Source organism: Pelophylax lessonae (genome assembly GCF_965119305.1).
Source record: "Pelophylax lessonae genome assembly, chromosome: 4".
Classification (NCBI taxonomy): domain Eukaryota; kingdom Metazoa; phylum Chordata; class Amphibia; order Anura; family Ranidae; genus Pelophylax; species Pelophylax lessonae.
Genome location: NC_138771.1, coordinates 451,113,693 through 451,122,201, shown reverse-complemented (window position 1 = coordinate 451,122,201; position 8,509 = coordinate 451,113,693).

The following is an 8,509-nucleotide window of genomic DNA, read 5'->3' as shown; positions in this document are numbered from 1 at the left end:
GTACTAAGTTGCTCCAATCCACCTTGCCTGTGATGCGCCCCCCCCCCTGGATTTGACTGGTGCCCACATCTGCAGAATTGGCTGCTCCTCTGCCACAGGGCTCATGATGCGTCTGCCCTGTATGGGGACACGGACCCCCCCTTTTAATATATATATATATATATATATATATATATATACACACAGTATATATAAGCCCTTATTGTGTATTTGCACTGTGTGGGGCTGGGGCGATTATCACATACATGCTCAGTGGGATTTCAAATACATTTCCAGGGGCCTGGGGGACCTTTGGACGGGACGCCCTCCCTGTCCTTACTTCCTGGGCGGGGGCCGCTTAGTACACCCCTCGACTACAGTTCCTCCGCGGAGGGGGCTGCGGTACGGGACTGGCCGGGACTGCCCTCGGGCCCTGGGGGCTGGGGCGCGGCCAGCCCTGCCTTTGGGGGCCTGGGAGAGTGGGAAATGTTGTTCAGGGACATGGCCACCTGTTGCTGAGGGATGCCTCCCTATCCATTCCCGGTTGCTTTATCCAATGTGGGTTCTGTTTTTCATTATTGCTTTGCCCGCGGGGAGGGGCTCAGTTAAATGTCTATACCGTAAAGTGGCTCTGGGTGCCCCTCTGGGGGCTTCCCTAGCCTTAGTTGGGGCTTCATGTTGACACCTACTTCCTGCCCGGGGGGCACTCGCGGTCGGCCATGTCTGGCGGCCTGCGGCTTACGCTCCCGTTGGGGGCGGAGCTGTGGGTTGGGGCTGATGGTAATTGCCTCAGGGGACATGGGAGTGGCCGGGGAGCGCAGGCTGGACCTTCCTGTTGCGGGTCTATGATCCGCAGGCCTCCTGCGGGGTGGGTACGGCTACCAGTGTACAATTTCGAATTGTTATGCACGTTGTTCACAGGGTTTTTTCTTCTCATTGAAGCACTCTTCTTTTTTGGTATGCATCTCCATTATGCTAGGTTATGTATTTCACGAGGTCTGGGGAGCGCAGCCCAGCTCTGGTCATCTCCTTCCGCACCTCCACTTTGGCCCGTGCGCGCTCTTTTTTGCGGTTTTCTCCACCGCCGGGCACTTTGCAACTTAGTGTTTGCACTTATTTACTTCAGTAGGGTCCCTTTGGCCTTGCTGCTTCTTCGTGTTTCCCACTTTATCTGCTGCTGCTCTCTGTTTTTTTTCCCCTCCTTCTTTCGTTCTACTCTATATCTTCCTCCTTCTATGCTTCTTCCCTCCCTTCTTGCCCCCCCTTTTTGTGGTCTGTCTGTTCCCCCATCCCTCCCTCACCCCCTTCTAGGAGGCGGAATGGAGGGGCTCATCGTTTTCTCCCTTAATACAAAGGGGCTCAATATACCGGAGAAGAGACGCATGTTACTAAATGGCCTGCAATGCCAGCGGGTTGCTATTGCCCTACTCCAAGAAACGAATTTTAGGACTGACAAAACCCCTGCCCTCGGAACCAGATGATATCCCTTTGTTTACCATTCGACTAATGCAGACTCCAAGTCCCGTGGTGCCTCTTTCCTTATTTCCAACAAGGTCCCCTGGTCCTACAGGGACTCGCTTTTAGATCCTGGTGGCTGTTTTGCCTTTGTCAAGGGTTTTATTGGTGATGCATTGGTCACGGTGGTGTCTGTGTACGCACCCAACTCGCAACAGGACAAATTTCTTCATCGCACCTTGACCAAACTAACAGACTTTTGGGAGGGTCAGTTGATTGTGGGTGGAGACTTCAATATTCCCCTGGTCCCCTCAGGACACTTCTTTTTTTTTTTTTTTTTTATATTTCAATGCAGACTGCTTTATTTTTAAATAGTTTTCTAGAATTGTGGAGAGATTGTAAAATTCCAGTGCAAATACAGAACAGTGTCCCAGCAATGTGAGTACATGAATATTTACATTAACAGCGCCCCCCCCCCCCAAACATTCCTTAAGGCCCAACTCCAATGTCCTCCTGTCCCACATCTCCAGTTGTGTTAAGTTTGAAGGATACTGCAAAAGGACAGTTCAGATGTTTGCATTTCCTGCATAGGAAGAAGTTGGGCCATATAGAGTTTTATACTCAGGTGTCATAGCTTCAAGCCATTTAAACTCTGCGGACACTTCTGACGGGACCTCGGATGTCCCCCCCAGGGTACACAAACGCATATCCCGCTCCCTGCATGGCCTGCAACTGATTGATGTGTGGCGCCTGCAGCACCCAAGCGAGAGGGATTATACGCTCTTCTCGACTCCCCACCAGATATATTCCAGAATTGATTATTTCCTTATACCGCATGCCCAACTCCACGCTGTCACCCACACTGCTATTGGTGACATCACCTGGTCCGAGTCCCAGTCCTACTGACCTACCAGCTGAGCAAGGCGTCCCCGGCCTACTCCAGAATCTGGAGATTGAATGAAAGTCTGCTCCAGAGGACTGAGGTTCTCGCAGAGGTTTCTGAGGCCCTTCAGACCAACTTCCAACTCAACGACACTGGGGACTGCAACATAGGCACTCTATGGGAGGCCCATAAACCTGTCATATGTGGGGTTTTGATTAAAAACGGTTCCCGAATCAAGAAAGACCATGAGAGTCTCCCCGAATGTTTACTCAACCATCTCCACCTAGTAGAAGCTCGTCACAAACATGCCCAATCCCCCTCCTCTCAACAGAAATTAGTCGCACTTCGCAAGCAAATCACGGATATCTTACAATACAAAGCAAAGGCGGCAATTCAAAGAGGCAGGAGAATTGGCTACGAACTCGGGGACAAATGTGGTAAGGCCCTGGCCAATACCGTTAAGGATCTCTTCCTCTTATATATCCCATATTCTCTCCCCCCAGGGCCAGAAGGTGACCTTACCAAAACACCTGGCACAGTCATTCAGAGACTTTTTCTCTGCCCTTTACAACTTACCTGATGCTCCTCATAGCGATTCGCAAATGGAGGACTACATCTGATCCTCCCTCTTATCTCAACTGCCGGCTGACACCCTAGACGCATTGGATAGCCCCATTACTCAAGCCGAAATCCTGTTTGCCCTTTAATCTATGAAACCGGGTAAATCCCCTGGCCCAGATGGCCTTACCCATCAGTATTACGCCTCTCTGTTCTCTATCCTAGGCCCATATTTGGAAAATGTCTACGATGCCGCGGGTTCCCGCCCCGTATTCCTGCGTGACACACTGAAAGCCCACATCACTCTGATACATAAGGAGAGTAAAGACCCTGCTGCCTGCGGCCCATCTCCCTACTCAATTTGGATCTCAAACTATTCACTAAAATATTGGCCAACCGCCTCTCCCAGCACGTCCAACCACTAGGCCACCTGGACCAAGTGGGCTTCATACCCTCCAGAGAGGCCAAAGACAACACATCCAAAGTCCTGAACCTCCTTCATACTGTGAATGCTTCCCGTATCCCTAGCGTCTTCCTCGGCACCGACGCCAAGACATTTGATCGCGTCAGCTGGAGCTTTATGTTCGCAGTGCTAAAACATATTGACCTGAAGGACCACATGCTGAATTGGATCTCCGCGATCTATACAATTCCCTCCGCTCAGGTCAAGGTCAACGGCCTTCCCTCTGATCCTTTTCCCATCTCCAATGGGACAAGGCTGCCCACTGTCACCCCTTCTCTTTGCTCTGTCTCTTGAGCCTTTTTTATGTAAATTACGTCAGAACCCAGACATTACGGGCATATCGGTCGCTGGAGAGCAGCATAAAATATCGGCCTATGCAGATGACCTACTATTCTCCCTATCCAATCCCTCAATTTCACTACCCAACCTGTTGCGATAATTTGACTTATATGGGAAACTTTCGAATTTCAAAATAAACTTCTCCAAGGCCATGGGAGTCAATCTACGCCCCCCCCCCCCTTGCGGTGCGCACCCTTCAATCTAGCTTCAAGTTCAAATGGACAGAATGCGCGCTGCGATACCTGGGTACCTCCATACCACCTAAATTGAGTAAACTCTTTGACTTGAATTTCCCTCCCTTGCTAGTGTTAACCAGGTCCCTTCTGGATAAGTGGCATTGGGGCTTTCACTCGTGGTTTGGTAGATGTAACCTCCTGAAAATGTGTATCGTCCCGAAATAATTCTACTGTTTTCAAACGCTACTGATTTGCATCCCTGCTAAACTTTTTAAACAGGTCCACTCCCTGTTCATCCAATTTATCTGATCTCATAAAAAACCTAGACTCCCACGGCACTTGCTAACCCTTCCCAAGATGAACAGGGGAGTCGCCCTTCCGGACATCAAAAAGTACTACCAGGCAGCTCACCTTGACAGAGTAGTCGATTGAAACCGACACTTCAATACCAAATTTTTTGTGCAAATCGAACAGGCCCAGACGCCTGTCGTCTTGAGTAGGACCCCTTGGGCATTCCTTGATCTTCCCCCAGCCCTGAAGGCGCACCCTTTGATTGGAGCAACCCTTAGAACTTGCGAGCACGTAACCTTTATGGGCTTTTTACTCACGAGTCACCGCTTTACCCGATCCTAGGTAACCCCAAATTCGCCCGGGCTCTCTAGAGCTTCCCTTTACTTACCTATGCCATCTGGGAACTTTCCAGGCCTCGCATTTCCTCTCACTCTCACAATGGCCATCTGCCGTTCGCCTTTCCGAGGCTCAGGGCCCCTTTAAGCTCCCCTTCTGGAATGCTCTACAAACCCACCACTTTCTCCAATTGCTGCCACCCCCAAGGGCCTTTGACCATCCCTTGACACTCTTCGAGGAGCTGTGCTCTGGTCCAGGTCCCCTCATCGGCTCCCTCTCCAAAATGTATGGTCTCCTCATATGTCCGCCTGATCTGCCTTGGGTGCCTAAATGGGAGGAGGACTTGGCAGGAAGAAGAAACAAAGAGGTTGTTCCCTCTATATAGAGCCCTGTCTTTTTATGTAAACACAGGGCTCTGGGCTGTGATTGGACACAGCCAATCAGCAGGTCCCACTCCGGCCATGAATCATTGGCCAGGACCTGCTGAAAAAATTGTCAGGTGGGGGAGGAGGCCAGCGATGTACAGGTATGAGCCGCCCATCCACAGAACATGGATGGACAGTCCTGAAGAGTGTTTTTGGCCTCTTGCAGCCCCTGTACAGCAAGGCTAGGGTGTGAGATGAAGAAGCAGCACAACAAAACAAGCATACTGACAGGAGGAGAGAGCAGAGTGGCAGAGAAATATGCTGATCACTATGCTGCTCCTCCTTTCACTGTCCTGTCACAGGCTGGGGTGGTTCCAGCAGGGCCAGGATAAGGGGTGGGCAGGAGGGGCAGCTACCCTGGGCACTGTGGTATCATGTATCATGTGGTATCATGTGAGGTGGGGGGTACCACATAGAGATTGGGGGGAGGAGATTTGTGTTGGGAAGAGAAGTTTGGGTGGCGGTGGGGGTAAGATTTGTTCTAGGAGGGCAAATTTAGGGAGGTGTGCTAGGAGTGGTGATTTGGGGGATTTGTGTTGGAAGGCGGGAAGGGGATTTTTGCTAGGACTAGGGGATTGGGGGGGGGGGGGGGGATGTTGTGCAGGAAGGGGGATTTGGAGTGGGGGGGAGGTGCAATTTAGTGTGTTTGCCCATAGTTACATAGTTGTTGAGGTTGAATAAGGACAATAGTCCATCCTGTTATACCTGTGTAGGTGTGTGTGACTCCAATCATCTCTCATACCCCTGAATGTTCTGATCCTTGAGGTACGTCCAAGAGTCTTTTGAAAGTAGCCATACTTCCCGCAGAAACCACCTCTTGTGGTAGAGAATTCCACAATCGTGTAGCCCTAACAGTAAAGAACCCCCTGCGTTGCCTGTGGTTAAAAACGCTTCTCCTCTAATCGCATTGTATGCCCTAGAGTCCTCATGCAATCCTTTCGACTGAATAGCTTTTTTTCTATGCTGAGATCACCATTGAGGTATTTATAAATTGCTATCGTGTCCCCGCTCAGGCTTCTCTTCTCCAGGGAGAATAAATCAAGCGATTGCAGACGCTCTTCATAATTAAGGTCCTCCAATCCCCTAATTAGTTTAGTTGCCCTTCTCTGGACTCTCTCCAGCTCCAATACATCCCTCCTGAGGACTGGCGACCAGAACTGGACAGAATACTCCAGATGCGGTCGGACCAGAGTTTTATAAAGTGGAAGGATTATAGTATTATCTCTGAAATACATCCCCTTCTTTATGCATGCCAATATTCTGCTGGCTTTGGCAGCTGCTGCTTGACATTGCATGCTATTGCCTAGTCTATCCTCTACTAAGACTCCCAGATCTTTCTCCATTTTTGATTCCCCCAAAGGTTCCCCCCCTAAAGATGACCGCTCTAGATGACCTTGTCCCGACACTGGGTTCCAGGATGACCTTGACTCAGAGAAGGTGGATTTAGTGATGCTGACCATCTCACTGAGGACATCTAGTGGCAGAAAAAAGTACTGTGGGGAATTCTCTGGATTGAAGCTGATAATGGCAACAAAAGTGGTTTGTTTTATCTTATAATGGCAATGTTTTTTGGGCTTTAACAAACCCTCAATGGTCCCCTTTTTAGCAGCAGTAATTTAGTATTAAAGTTTTGTCTGGTCACTGCAGTGCCACAGTTCTCAATGCCCACAGCTCACCAGTGACTGTGTTGAGTTGTAATACAACATCCCTGCTTCCCCACTCACATCTATGTGACTTGTCACCAATTAAAAGGTATCTCAACTAATCTGATTTCATTAAAATAAAAAGATGTGGTTACTAGGGGCTACGTTTTTTTTTTTTTTTTTTTTTAATCATTATGTTTGCCCTTTGCACTGTTTTACCAAACAATAATTTGTATTCTGGTAAATATTATGTGTGTACCGTACATAAAAAAGCTGAGTTTACAATGGAAAAACATCTCTATTCTAGGATTGCCAACATTGCAGTAAAACCTTGCAGTTATATGATAAAAATGCAGTGTGAAAATACTGTAGATCTTGAACCCTGGCCCCAGTTTTATTAACCCTTCCTATTATTACCTTTATATTTACTTTGTTTTTTGAGCTTCCATTTTTTTTTTTCAGATTGTATGGATCATTTTCTTATAATTTTTATCTCTCTTTTAATATTTCCTTCTTCTATCTCCAGCTACTCCTATCCCTGACATATTTGCATCAAAAATCTAATTAAAGAAGTTGTGAACAAGAATTTCTCACGCCTTTGCGGCGAAAATAACGTCTTTTCCGAGAGGTTTACTAAAGACTGCACTCTGCTGGCCAAAACCATGTGTTGCAAGTCTTTTGATCATATGCTATCTACTGAATAAAGTAGTGCTATACTATACATACCGTAATAAGACAAAATAACCTTTTGTTGACCAGAACAAACAGTTAATAGGGCAGCATGGTTTTATAACATCAAATCATTTTTATTAGACCTCATTCACATGGCCACAGAGGCTCGAACAGAATGCAAAGGAGCATGATACAGCACCTTGAGCATTAGGACAGCATGGTTTTGTAACATCAAATCATTTTTATTAGGCCTCATTCACATAGCCACAGTGGCTCGTACAGAATGCAGAGGAGCATGATACAGTGCATTGAAAAAGTTTTCATACCCCTTGACATTTTCCACATTTTGTCATGTTACAACCAAAAACGTAAATATATTGTAGTGGCATTTTATGTGATAGACCAAATCAAAGTGGCACATAATTGTGACATGGAGGAACAATGATAAATGATCTTCAAATGTTTTACAAATAAATATCTGGAAAGTGGGGCATGCATTTGTATTCAGCCCCCTTTAGTTTGATACCCTTAACTAAAATCTAGTGGAACCAATTGCCTTCAGAAGCCACCTAATTAGTAAATAGAGTACCTGTGTGTAATTTAATCTCAGTATATCACAGCTGTTCTGTGAAGCCCTCAGAGGTTTGTTAGAGAACCTTAATGAACAAACAGCATAATGAAGGCCAAGGAACACACCAGACAGGTCAGGGATAAAGTTGTGGAGAAGTTTAAAGCAGGGTTAGTTTATAAAAAAAAACTTCATAAAAGTTTATAAAAAAAATATCCCAAGCTTTGAACATCTCACAGAGCACTGGTCAATCCATCATTCGAAAACTGAAAGAGTATAGCACAACTGCAAACCTACCAAGACATGGCCGTCCACCTAAAATGACAGGCCGGGCAAGCAGAGCATTAATCAGACAATTAGCCAAGAGGCCCATGGTAACTCTGGAGGAGCTGCAGAGATCCACAGCTTAGGTAGGAGAATCTGTCCATAGGACAACTATTAGTCATGCACTCCACAAATCTGGCCTTAATAAAAGAGTGGCAAGAAGAAAGCCATTGTTGAAAGAAACCATAAGAAGTCCTGTTTGCAGTTTGTGCAAAACCATGTTGGGGACAGAGCAAACATGGGGAAAAAGGTGCTCTGGTCTAATGAGACCAAAGGTGAACTTTTGGCCTAAAAGCAAAATGCTATTTGTGGTGGAAAACCAACACTGTAAATCACCCTGAACACACCATACGCACTATGAAACATGGTGGTGGCAGCATCATGTTGTGGAGATCCT